Source organism: Oryzias latipes, chromosome 15 (assembly GCF_053564925.1).
Source record: "Oryzias latipes strain Hd-rR chromosome 15, Olatipes_Hd-rR_3.1".
Taxonomy (NCBI): domain Eukaryota; kingdom Metazoa; phylum Chordata; class Actinopteri; order Beloniformes; family Adrianichthyidae; genus Oryzias; species Oryzias latipes.
Genome location: NC_136251.1, coordinates 17,397,204 through 17,411,582, shown reverse-complemented (window position 1 = coordinate 17,411,582; position 14,379 = coordinate 17,397,204). Strand labels below are relative to the sequence as shown.

The 14,379-nt window shown below is 40.0% G+C and overlaps 1 long non-coding RNA gene across 1 annotated transcript; it reads left to right on the top strand.

The window, feature by feature from the left end:
- Window positions 1–11,014: 11,014 nt before the first annotated feature.
- LOC105355770 (uncharacterized) lies at window positions 11,015–14,077 on the top strand. Its single transcript, XR_013647955.1, has 4 exons — window positions 11,015–11,688; window positions 12,499–12,660; window positions 13,629–13,799; window positions 13,912–14,077. It is a non-coding gene; the product is annotated as an uncharacterized LOC105355770 (long non-coding RNA).
- The last annotated feature ends 302 nt before the right edge of the window (window positions 14,078–14,379 follow it).

The following is a 14,379-nucleotide window of genomic DNA, read 5'->3' as shown; positions in this document are numbered from 1 at the left end:
GGAAGTTCGTGCTGCCCAGCGACAGCCCCAAAACATCACTGCTTTAGAGGAGATCTGCATGGAGGAATGGACCAAAATACCACCAACAGTTTGTGGAAACCTTGTGAAGACGTTTGACTGCTGTTATTGCTAACAAATGAGACATAACAAAGTATTGTGACCAAATACTATATATGTGTTTCAACGTTTAAGTTTGAACATTTTAAGTTATTGGTGTTTAAACAAGTTTATACCATGGTCCGACTGAATAGTCGATTCTGATTGGCTGCTGGGTGTGCGTTAAGTAAGGGTTAATTGCCGACGAAGTGTGCATACTTCGCGCCGCACCACATAACAAATAGTCCGCGTCGCGCCACACCACCGCTGCAGTGATTCGGCGATATATATATGCTGATCTTTCCAATGGATTGAATAAAGCATCAGTTCAGAGAGAAAGTTCTCCTCTTACCACTTGTTTTTTTTAAATGATGAAGCAAAAGGTTGTTTTAAAGAATCCGGTGCAGTGATACAAATCATTTAAGCTACGTAACCGGAACTTCTTTTTTCACCATGCGGTTATCCTGTGGTATAACACTTTTTATACCATGGTCCGGGTGAATACTCGATTCTGATTGGCTGCTGGGTGCACATTAAAAAGTGATAAACCACAGTGATAACCGCAGGTAACAAATAGTTCACTTTTTGTGAGAAAAGTGATCCAAATTGGAAAAAACAAGAATTAAGGACTAAAGACTGGTTACTTTGTATTTCTTTTGTAAGTGACCATGATATTAGCGGGCTAATGGCCTTTTTAACTTTTTAACGCACTTCGCGGAAGCAAAGTGCGTTAAAAGGCTTCCACGGCATGCGTTAAAGAGTGATAATGCATACTTCATTGGCCATTAACCCTTACGTTAGCGTTACAGAATGATAGAATTTGTGCAGATTTTTGAGAAAAAAATATATTTAAAAGAACTAGAACACTTTGAACAAGAGCTGTTAATAACAAGGCAATGGTGTTTTTTGTCTCTGAAGATCAAAAAAGTATTTTCTTTGTAATGCCTGTGGAGTTTTAAAGGTGCATTTTTTTTATTAAATATTTAACGTAACCCCTTTGTAGATTTTTAAATATAAAAAATGTTGTGGTAGGAACAATGCAGTGGCTTAGATAGAAATATGGTTGTTTAAAAGGCCAATTTAAACTGCAAACTTGTGAACAGTCATATCTAGTTTCCATTGTTTTCATGATAGCCAAGGAATGAATAAGAGGAGTCATTTAGGCAGAAAAGTGGGTTTCTAGTAATCATGCACTGGCTGGACAGATAATCCAAGACCGTGTATATATGTTTTTCTGAAGATTGTGCAAACGATTCTAATGCAGTTAGATTCGATGGGGAAATGTTATGTTTCCAAACCTATTGATGAATAAAATCTCATTTGACAATATGTAGCTGTGGTTGTTTCATCAGTAAAGTGGGAAGACTTATGCATTTAGCTGACAAAATAGTCACAAAACAAACTATTCTGCAACATTCCTTTAACATAAAATGATTATCAACAGGTATACTATTCACTTTAATGTTTCAGAAAAAGTTTAAAAGAAAACCATAATAAACTGGATCTACACAAAACTACTAAACAAAAAATAGATAATTTTCAAAAACTGGTTAATTCATCCATCACTTTTTCGAATCTGCTTTTGGGGTCACAAGGTTGCTGGAGCCTATCACAGCTGCTATCTGGCAGCGGCAAGGTAGACACTGGACAGTTTGCTAGTCCATTACAAGCTCATACTCTGACATCAACTTATGCACACTCATTTTTGCTTTTCTAATGACTAAAACTGATCAACATTTTTTGTTGCAGAAGTGTATCAGCTTCTTTGATTTCATCTGTCGCCTCTCTTCAATTTTATAGTATTTTGTTCATTTGTTGTTGTGTGCTTTACTAACTTAAGGAGACAAACATCAGAACCACTTTTTACTGTGGGGACACAGTTCCAACGAAAGCAGCCTTTTATGTGGGCATACCTGCCTTTGTCCAAACTCCAATTCCAAGGAACTCTAGCAAGGTGTGTCTTCAAACTTCGCTTAGTTCATGGGAAAGTGGTAATATGATAACAGAAAGTGAAACTTTAAACCTCACTAGATGGTAAAACATTTATCAAGAACTCTTTTTTAAGAAAGAGATAGAATTTTGCATTAAAAAGACAATTGAGAACTAGAAGAATTGTTTGTTTTAATGAAAAATGTGTTCATGGTCAAGGACTACAATTTAAACTCATTTTATTAACGCTATTAAAAAAAACAGAGCTGTGCTGGCTTTTTTAGATGCTTTTTAGCAAAGTCCAATCTAGCCTTCCTGTTCTTGAGGCTCATGAGTGGCTTGCATCTTGCAGTGTACCCTCTGTATCTACTTTCATGCAGTCTTCTTTTTATGGTAGACTTGGATATTGAAACGCCTACCTCCTGGAGAGTGTTGTTCACTTGGTTGGCTGTTGTGAACAGGTTCCTCTTTACTATGGAAATGATTCTGCGATCATCCACCACTGTTGTCTTTCATGGACGTCCTGGGGTGTATTCCAGAAAGCAGGTTATGCTAGCTCCCACGGTAAGTTTGAGGCTAAGGAAGTTGATAACCTCAGCTTTCGGTTCCAGAAATGGAGGTATGTTTCAGGGTAGGTCAAGTTGCAATGGCAACTCATGCTCTGAACATAACCTGGTCCGGAGCAGGTTTAGTTGAAGGTTAGTTTGTTTACAGAGAGGTGAAGCAGCATGGCGTGTCCATTTGAAGATGATTTAGTGGAGGAAGAAGTTCAGTTAATACTTTTTCCACCATGAGAAGGTGATTAGACCACATATGGATGTTGAAAAGATAAACTTTTTTACTTTGATCTAACTTAATAATTTGCTTCAGTTAAGAGAAATCATTTTTTTTGTTAGGTCAGCTTAAAAATAACACGTAGTTTTCATACAGTTAATTTACTTTCATTCAAATTAATTCAATTAAGTAGGTGTAACTTTGGTGCTGCTGTAAGATCAGCACCGCAAGGGATTGTGGGATACCATTCCCTTTGCCTGTCTGGATGGATTTGGGTTTAAGTGTGGGTTTTTGACCAAATGTGTTTAGTTTTTTAGCTGTTTTACTGTGTTTTGCCGTGTTTTGACGAGTTATTTTGTCCTACTATGTTTAAGTCTCTGCACCTTGAGTGAGAGGATGATGAATTTATATAGCACCCATTCTATTTAGTACATTAATGTCAATGACTGAAAATTCCTAAATGAAATTTTGCATTTTTTGCACATTGTTTCATTCTTTTTATTTTTATACAAATGAGTACAACTGCCAGCTCAAATGTAGACATATGAGAGTTCAAGAACTAGAATTAATTAAGATGGAAAAAAGATTAATTGAATTGGAGTAATATGACATTTAGTTAGATAAATATGTAAATTTGAGTTGTATAAACACTAATTTTTATAGAAGTAAGACATTAGTTTGAATAAATTTAAATCAATTACTTGTTAACAATAGAAGTAATTCATTTAAGTTGGCAAAAATTCGATAAGTTATTTATGCGTCACAAGGAAAATGGAAATAAGATCAGAAACTCGTGCGGCCCTTCCCTGGCTCTGGGACGGGACGGGACAACCCTCTCGGGGCCCCCGGTCGCTCTGGGTGTCATCCGCTTCGGCTGCGGGGTCTGGGGTGGGGTGGGGTGGGGGGTTTGTCGGCCCTGTCCTGTGGGGGGGCGTTCTAGGGGGGAGGGGGGGCATTATTGGTACGGGTCGGGGGGGCTAACGGGTCGGGGTCTCTGCTGAGGCAATCAGTGGTTGCCTCGGCCGGTTGGCCTCCTCGGTCCCATCAAGGCCTGACCAGAGCTCCTCTAGGGCCGGCGTCTGGGGGTGGGGGCCTGGGCTTGCTCCGGGGGGGGGGCGGCGCTCTCTGGCTCCTCTCTCTCTGTGTGGGGTGGGTGGTGCCGGGCCTGGGGTGTCGGCGCCTCCGGGGGTGGGGCCCCTGGGCTGGGTGGCTACTTGGCAGTGGCCCCCCTCCTATGGTTGCCGTATGGAGTGGGCCCCCCCTCTTTCGGTTTTATTTGCACCTTAGACATGAAGGGTCCTTGGTAGGGGGGGTGCTTGGACATCACTGCAAGCAAGCAGCAGATGTCCTCCTGGCACCCTACCCGCCAATTTTAACCGCACCTTAGACATTTAAGGCCCCTTGGTGTGGAGGGTGAGGGGACATCACTGTGAGTAATCAGGAGATGTCCCCCTAGTGCCCTACTCGCCAATTTTAACTGCACTCTCCTTAGTACACACACCCCTCCCCCTTCAATATATACATTCCAACATAAACACACACACATGCACACACACACCCTCTCATTCACACATACACGCACACACATTTTGCAAGGAAGGTGGGACCTGGGTCCATCTGTCCCCTACCCCTTCTCTGGTGGGGGGTGCGGGCCCCTTGGCGATGGTTGCCGTGTCCCTTGGGTGCCGGCTCCATGGGCCCGGCGGTGCTCTCTCCGCACGGTGGGGGGGTTCATATTACACCTGAGCCGGGGGTGTTCGTGTCCCTGGGGGGTGGGTCCTCGTCCTTGCCCCTGAGCGCTGGGCCCCGCCAAACTTCCAACATGGCCGAGCCTGGTCGGGCCATATTTATAACACCCCTTGTGGGCCACCCTTTTTTCCCCGGGGTTCCCCCCTCCTGGGCGGGGGCGGCGGGCCCCTGCCTTGCTCCTCCCTGGACCAACCGTGGGCCGGGTGGGTGGCTGCCTGGAGTGCGGAGCGGGTCTCCCTTGGGGGGTCCTGGCTCGTACCTGGGGTTGGGGCGGGGGGATGCCCGGAACTCCTTGGTGGTGGTGGGGTGCTCGTCTGGGGCTGTGGGCGTCCTTCTCCGGTGGGGCCCTGCGTTGGGCTCTTCCGGCGCGGGGGCTGCTTTCCTGGCTGGGCTGGGGCGGCGCTCTCTTTCCCTCCGCGCCTCCCTGCTGTCTGGCTCTGGGGGCCTCGCGGCGGTCCTGCTGGCCCTGGCCTGGGTGGCGGTCTTGGTCGCCCGGGGGGCGGTCGTTCCCTGCCTGTTCCCGTGTGGGGTTGGGGGAATTCCGGCTGCCGCTGCTGCTGTGGCGGGGGTCTGGGTGTGGGGGTGGCTGGGCGCTCCTCCTCCTTCTTTTCACATTCCACCATCCATTTTAGAAGAACATAAACACTCACCTGAGCACAGGTGTTAGATCACTTTGCACTTATAGTTTGCATGATTGAATGAATGAAAGATTTCACACTAGTTGGTTTAAAGGCATAGGTATGCGTTCGTGAACACTATCTGTTTTGTGTACATGTTGACATGTGAACATTTTTTTGCAGCTAGCAGGTGTGTTGATAATATTTGAGTGTGTGTGAACAGGCCCCGCCCTTTTTGTACTACATTTGAACTGTACCGTAATGATAAACAACCAGTAAACCTGTCTGCTGTATGCTGCTTCATGGTCTTATCCCCCTTCCCCTCCTATTATCACCCTCCTAACCCCCCCTTCTCTCTAACGTCCCTCTCTCTTCTTCCCTTCTTTCCTTTTCCGTCCGGTCCAACACCAAAGATTTTCAATCATGGTTGAAATGAATAAAAGTTTGGCCTCAATTACAAAAGGGGTTTGTTCAGTCATACCTTTGGTTTGTCTGAAGATTAATAACCCCTCTTGTTAAAGTAAAATATGTCCAACACAAGAGTCCCTCAGCTCTCATCTGCCTGCCTAGCTGTTGGAAAGGACAAGTTAAAAAAAAAAAAAAAATAAGAAACTCGGGCGTTTACTTTGCCTGTTCTTCTACTACAAGCAGAAACTCTTTCTTTTGATGATGCAGCCGTTTTACTTTTTTGATGGGCGTATAATCTTCATACGCCGTCATTGAAATCTCAGACTCCGTCTCACTGAAGCGCTTTCTTTTTTTTTCACCACGCGTTTCCATGGTGACTCGGGAAATCGCCGATCCATTGAGAATGTCTTTATGTACCTGATGTGCATGTGCATTAACCCAGGGTTACCAAGTCGAGCGTGATTACGCTCATACTCATATCCGGTCTTTTGGAACCGACATAAGCAAGTTCAGGAGGATTTCAGCCAGAGTTCAGGCTTAAAGTCAGGGTAGTTTAAACATGCTTCCTGGAATACCCCCCAGGTCTTTTTGCGTCGCTGAGCTCACCAGTGCTTTCTTTCTTTCTCAGGATGTATCACAATGTTGATTTTGCCACTCCTAATACTGTAGCAATTTCCCGCATGCTTTTTTTTCTGTTTTCTCAGCTTAACGATGGCTCCTTTCACCTGCATGGAGAGCTCCTTTGACCGCATGTTGTCTGTTCACAGCAAAATCTTCAAAATGCAAGCATGAGTCCTCTAATGAACTCCAGGCTTTTTAACTGCTTCACTCATAATGATATAACAAGGGAATTGCCCACACCTGCCCATGCAATAGCATGGAAGTCAATTGTGATTATTATTAAATCAGTTATTATTATTATTATTATTATTATTATTATTATTATTATTATTATTATTATTATTATTATTGTTATTATTATTATTATTATTATTATTATTATTAATATTAATAAAACCACAAAATAAGTGACTTGTGTTTTAAAATTAAGGCTGGCAAATAGATTTTAAGTTTTAAAACTGAAAAGCCATATCACTGGGAGTGTGTCGGGATTTAAAGTGGTTGCCCAGCTTTTGCATGACAGTAATCCACATAGTACAGAGAAAAAAGGAGAACTTAAGAGCTTTTATAGGCTGCAAGAACACATTCTGCAGAAATGTCATAAGCTCAAAAAACTGATGTTAAATTTGTTTTTACTACATCCCAGAAATTAAAACATTTGTATAGATTTATGGTATTTAATTAAAATTATTTAAATGAAGTGAAAAAGTTAGATACTTGTTCATTATCCGAAGATGTGCTCATTTCTTACTAAGATGCACCATGATCAAATTTAACTTGCTTTTTTTTTATAACAGCGTTAAAAAGAGTTTAAACTGTAGTCCTTGACCATGAACACATTTTTCATTAAAGCAAACAATTCTTCTAGTTCTCAGTTGTCTTTTTAATGCAAAACTCGATCTCTTTCTTAAAAAGAGTTCTTGATAAATTTTTTACCATCCATTGAAGTTTAAAGTTTCACTTTCTCTTATCATATTACCACCTTCCGATGAACTAAGTGATGTTTGAAGACACACCTTGCTAGAGTTCCTTGGAATTGGAGTTTGGACAAAGGCAGGTATGCCCACATAAAAGGCTGCTTTCGTTGGAACTGTGTCCCCACAGTAAAAAGTGGTACTGATGTTTGTCTTCTTAAGTTAGTAAAGCACACAACAACAAATGAACAAAATACTATAAAATTGAAGAGAGGCGACAGATGAAATCAAGGAAGCTGATCCAAAATACATCACTTCTGCAGCAAAAATTGTTGATCAGTTTTAGTCATTAGTAAAAGTAAGTGTGCATGCTTCGATGTCCTCTGTGATCTCTTCAAAAATAATCCCCCTTTTTAAAAGCACTTTAGTTAGGGATTCGGTGAAGTTTCTGCTTCATCTGGTCCCAAACGTGCTCTTTGGGGTCCAGATCAGTGGAGATAGCTGGCCATACCATATGAGCCACTCTCACTTCCTGAAGTCCAGCTCTGACAATTCTGACACAAAGTGGTGAAGCATCAGGATGCCTCTGAATGGTAACCATTTTTCCCGGGGTACATTTTCACAAGGCAACTATTTTTCCTTGGAAAGTCAAGAATGTAAGTTTGAGATGCAGCCAAGTCTTGTCAGGACAAGTAATCTCTCTTGTGTTTTACTTTCAATTTAATAATATGTTACAGGACAGGACAAGCTGGATCTTCTGTGCTAGTGTTTCACAAATGAATCATCAGCAAATTTTGCTGTGTTTGATCTAAGTTGTGTTATTTGAATCCTTTGAGAATTCCTTTTTGAAGAAGATTTTGGTTTTCTTGTACACTGACAAATTCAGATGGTAACATAGCTCAACTTACAGAGGGAAGATGTGATATATATATATATATATACATATACATATAAATATACATATATATATATTTACACACACATTCTTTCTAATTCTGTTTCTGTACATTACCACAGTGAATTTTAAATAAGACAACTCAGATGCCATTGAAGTACAGACTTTCAGCTTTCATTCCACGGGTTGAACAAAAAGCTTGCATAAAAATGTTAAAAATTAAAGCAATATTTCAAACACAATTCCTTCATTTCATGAGATGATGAGATGAGATGAGATGAGAGATCTTTATTGATCCCACGTTGGGGAAATTCAATTGCTACAGCAGTTCAGTGCAAAAAAGAGAAAGAAAAAAGAAGAACAACAGCAATGTGCAAAAGAATGAAGGGTGTTCAAAATGTGCAAAAATACAAATACAAAATGTCCAAAAAATAAATAAATACAAAAAGTAATAACTTACGTACACTATAATGGGCTCGTAAGTAATTGGACAATTGACTTCCATGCTATTGCATGGGCAGGTGTGGGCAATTCGCTTGTTATGTCATTATGAGTGAAGCAGATAAAAGGCCTGGAGTTGATTAGAGAACTCATGCTTGCAGGAGCTCTCCATGCAGGTGAAAGGAGCCATCATTAAGCTCAGAAAACAGAAAAAAAACAATGCGAGAAATTTGTTATGATTCATTTGTGAAACACTAGCACAGAAGATCCAGCTTGTCCTGTTCTGTAACATATTATTAAATTGAAAGTAAAACACAAGAGAGATTACTTGTCCTGACAAGACTTGGCTGTATCTCAAACTTATCTTATTGACTTTCCAAGGAAAAATATTTGCCTTGTGAAAAAGTACCCCGGGAAAAATGGTTACCGTTCAGAGGCATCCTGATGCTTCACCACTTTGTGTCAGAATTGTCAGAGCTGGACTTCAGGAAGTGAGAGTGGCTCATATGGTATGGCCAGCTATCTCCACTGATCTGGACCCCATAGAGCACGTTTGGGACCAGATGAAGCAGAAACTTCACAGAATCCCTAACTTAAGTGCTTTTAAAATGGGATTATTTTTGAAGAGATCACAGAGGACATCGAAGCATGCACACTTACTTTTACTAATGACTAAAACTGATCAACATTTTGCTGCAGAAGTGATGTATTTTGGATCAGCTTCCTTGATTTCATCTGTCGCCTATCTTCAATTTTATAGTATTTTGTTCATTTGTTGTTGTGTGCTATACTAACTTAAGAAGACAAACATCAGTACCACTTTTTACTGTGGGGACACAGTTCCAACGAAAGCAGCCTTTTATGTGGGCATACCTGACTTTGTCCAAACTCCAATTCCAAGGAACTCTAGCAAGGTGTGTCTTCAAACATCACTTAGTTCATGGGAAAGTGGTAATATGATAACAGAAAATTAAACTTTAAACCTCACTACATGGTAAAACATTTATCAAGAATTTTTTTTTAAGAAAGAGATCGAGTTTTGCATTAAAAAGACAACTTAGAACTAGAAGAATTGTTTGTTTTAATGAAAAATGTGTTCATGGTCAAGGACTACAATTTAAACTCTTTTTAACGCTGTTAAAAAAAAAGCAAGTTAAATTTGATCATCGTGCATCTTAGTAAGAGATGAGCACAGCTCCAGATAATGAACAAGTATCTAACTTTTTCACTTCATTCAAATAATTTTAATTAAATACCATAAATCTATACAAATGTTTTAATTTCTGGGATGTAGTAAAAACAAATTTATCAATAACATCAGTTTTTGAGCTTATGAAATTTTTGTAGAATGTGTTCTTGCAGCTTATAAAAGCTCTTAAGTTTTTTTTTCTTCTCTGTATTATGTGGATTACTGTCATGCAAAAGCTGGGCAACCACTTGTCCTGACAAGACTTGGCTGTTTCTCAAACTTACATGACTTTCCAAGGAAAAAATAGTTGGCTTGTGAAAATGTACCCAGGAAAAATGGCTACCGCTCAGAGGCATCCTGATGCTTCACCACATCGAGTCAAAATTGTCAGAGCTGGACTTCAGGAAGTGGGAGTATAGCACATGTGAAACCCAGTGGCTCAGAACAAAATTATGAGGTTAGTGAGAAGAATAAGACGCCGCTGTCAAGCTGTCATTGCGGCCAATGCTAGAAATACCTGGTATTGACATGTTCAATTTTTGTTATTTGGGGATATCTTTCTTATTGTTCTTATTTTTGGTTTAATAAATAACAAACACAAGAAAATGGCAATTATTATAATAATAAAGGGAACCTTTACAAATTTAATTCAAATCAAATCAAATCAGACCAAATACTAAAAGCCCTCATGTTGATAACGTTATCACTAATGCATAGTGAATACTGTATATCCTGTTCTTAAGATGTTGACTTCAGTTTTGTAAATCATTTTCTGGAGGCAAATATCCCTGGGGTCAAATTGATCCCAAGGGTGAAATGTTTTAGTAATATTTGAGGATAAAACGAGGGTTGAGGTCATGGAGTGGCCCACCCAGTCTCCTGACCTTAATTCAACTGAAAATCTATAGAGAGAGCTGAAGGTCCAAGTTGCCAAGTGACAGCCCACCAGTCCTAACGATTTAGAGAGGATCTGTAAACAAGAGTGGGCAAAATATTCCCCCTGTTATATGTGCTAAACTTTTTTACTAATGACTAAAACCTATCAACAATTTTTGTTTTTTAGAACTGATGTATTTTGGTTCAGCTTCGTTCAGCGTCGCCTCTCTTCAATTTTATATAACTTTTGTTTGTTTGTTGTTGTGCGCTTTACTAATTTAAAGTGATAAACGTCAGGTAGGTAAAACAAGGTAGACCTTCTGCTAAGAGTGTGTCCTACCAGACACACAGTCAGCCATGTTGAAGACAAAGTTATTTTTCAAGCTATCCATATAAGCATCAATTAAAAATATTTTACTTGAATGGTAAAAAAAGAATGGCATGTACTTATATAGCACTTTCTACCTTCCTTGAAGTACCAAAGCGCTTTACAGTTACATTACCGTTCACCCACTGACACACACATTCACATACTCACCGGTTCCACTGCCGAACACTGGTGCCAACCTTCAACCACATGCAAGGTGGGGTTCAGTGTCCTGCCCAAGGACACTTTACTTCACCATACGGGCCACAATCTTCCGATCCGAGGTCGACCGCCATATCACTGCACCACGGCTGCCATTGAGATGATCATTTTAGAGGGTAGGCATGTGTAGTTGGAAAGACTTGGATGTGATCAACTCACAGGCCTACATTGGCTTCCTTATTTTGGCAGGAGTTCACAAGTCAAGTTGTTTCCCACATCCCTACACCAGGAGAAGTACCAAAGTTCTTGCGGGCATAGTTGTTTTCCCCACCCCCTTCAAATTAGGAAAAGTCATGAAATAGACCGCAGAACATCATGCAGACATCACACCCACCAATCCAAAGACAAAACAAAAAGCACCTGGCTGCTTGGGAATTTGTAGGTGGAGTGCAGGATGCAAAGGGAGGTGCTGAAGGAGGAGACACAGACTGCCTTTAAAAACACGTTTGATCTGGTTTTGTCCTTCATTCAGGCTAAAGTGACAACACACTAACATTTGGACAATGGTTTCCATTACTCTGAGTAAGGCTCTACCAAAGGGAAAAAAGGTCTTCACCACCTTTCCTGACGTCCTCTTCTTCCCTGAGTTTGTGAGTTTTCCTTTATTTTTTTTTAACAAACCTTTTTTGCCATTTCTCATTTCATGCAATATTGCAATCAATCATATCCAAAAGAGTTTATTCTTTTGTTATTTTTCCTGCATCCTTTTTTTCCTTAAAGTAGTATCATTGATTTTTTTTCCACTTTTTTATTAAAAATGGCACTGTGAAAAGAGACTGACTTCTTTTTTGAAAACACATGTTTTCAAAACAACAGAAAGGCAAGAGACCAAAATCTATTTTAGAACAAAAACAAATCTAGTGATGGGAATTCCGACTCTTCTTTAAGAGCCAGCTCTTTTGGATTGCTCTTTTGGATTTCAGCTCTCAAACAGCTCTGTAGATTGTTTCTTTGCTTTATTCCGTTTTATTATCAACAACTTTAAGTATCCACAAAATAAATAACTAATGTGTTTTATTCATATAAGTGCATATTTATGTGTATGTCTGTCGTAAGACTGGAAGGTTGTGAGTTTAAATCCACAGCTGAGACATTCCAAGGACTCTAAATGCCATCCTGCTTAAGACTTGGGGGGGGGTTAAACCACCAAGTGGTTTCCGGGGGCGACTGAGAATTTCAAAAGCATTTTTAGAGTAAAAGTAAAAGAAAATCACTGCTCAGTTTGTAAACATAAACCCATGTCGGCACAGAAACAAAGAAGAGGTCAACAAAGGTTTACTAAAGATTAATTCTGAAAATAATAATCACATCAAATTGCACTTACCTATTAAATACTTTTAAAACAGCTGAACAGTAACTGTTTTCATGCCGACTTATAAAATACCTGTTTGAAATTTCAGGTGCTTGGGGGCTTGGTGTGGATCTTGCTGATATTGGCTACAATTCCATTGGAACAATTGGGATGGGTGATGTTTGTATCTGTCTTCTGCTTTGTTGGAACGGCACTTTTCTTCTTCATCTTTTTCTTTGGACGCCATCAGAAAAGATTTTGGCCAATCGTGGTAAGTTCATCATTTTTTTGGGTGGTCAAATAGATGAATGTCTAGACAGTTAGGCAAAGAAATATATCATGATCAAAGCATCATCTGATTCTGCAAAATCTCTCAGATGTGTCACTTTTTAGTGAACTTGTTCTGCCCCTGGTATTCACTCCACCCTTGGTAACGTGCGTTCAGGAGACTATTTGCAATGAAAAGCCTAACATGTATAATCGCATGTTTCAGGCCTTTGTGTTCAAAACTCTTACGTTTTTACGATCGTTGAGAGAAAAAAAGATCGTTTTTGTGCTCCATGTACAAAACACGTGACCACTAACTCCGCCTGGCAAGTTTAGCCAGGTTGAACTTTGATCAATCAGGGACTAGGATTAGATAGTGATGAATGGATGACGTTCCCTTTAATTCATTGAAGTGCAAAAAAAGAGAAGAAGAAACCCCTAACTGGCTGTCCAGTGTGAACGCAATACGCTAAAAGTGTGATAAAGAATCCGTGTTCAGCGCGTTTCCAAACACAAGGTGTTTGACAGTTGTGACCCTTGCAGGCAGATCAGAGACAGAAGTATTGTGTTTTTTTGGGAACAAACCAGTCACAGCACTTAGCAAAATACAAAGAGGATGCTTCAGAAGTGGAAAGCATGAAAGGTGTGTAGTGTGTAGCCTTTGGATTTACGTGTTTTTATTGAAACCTTTATTTTGGGGAAGAATTGCTTTTATTTATCACACCTACACAGCTTCTGTCAGCAGCTCAGTAATGTTGCAAAAGTTACATAAATAGAAACTGAACTAAACTCAATTGCCCAACAGCTGGGTTGGCTCCAGCAACCAACTGACCCCAATATGGATTCCACAGATTCTGAAAATAGATAGATTGATTTCTGGAGTCATTGTTTAGTTTGTGCCATTTCCTTTTGTTGAAACTCTTGCAGAAATCACCTAAAACATTAACTCCACTCTCTTTTTTTCTGTCCTAGGACGTGGTCTACCATTTTCTGTCAGCAGTTTTTTACCTGAGTGCATCAATTATTCTGGTCCAACTGTTCAAAATGGAAAGCAATCTTTCCCTTTCTTTTAAATTCCCTATTGTTCAAGTGGATGTTGCACAAGGATCGGACCTTCACAAAAACATGGGGATTGCTGCAACGGTACATCTTACCCCCCCCACTAACACACAAACTTCCCTCATGTTAATACATGAACATACATATAAGGTCTGGCTTAAAATTATCCATAAGTACATGCTTTGTTCTTTTTCAGGTTGCGTCCTTTGTGGCCACTCTTCTTTACTTCGTCCATTGGATTTTTTCTGCCATTCGATGGAAGAGATCCTAAAAAGAAAACAACTCGTCTCAAAACCAGATGCACACTGTTTATTAAAATGGCATTAACTGTAATTGAGACAATAAAGGTCACTTTCTTTTTATTTTTTTTCTACGGATAAAAATGCATTTTCACCAAATTATAAATTTATTCAAAAAAACAAAACTTATTTTGTGTTGACTTGTATCTTGTTTGTGTCTGGAGGCTAGAGGAGAACATTTACAATGTCATAAATGTAGAAATGTCATATATCTGAATATTAATCAGACAATAGGGGTTGGAAGGATCAGTGACTATATATTCAATGCAAAAACAAAAATAAATAGAATCAGCAAAGGCAGAGCTACTTTTTCTTTTGTTTCTTAGCCACCCCTTTAAATTTGTGCCCCAGGCATTTGCCCATAC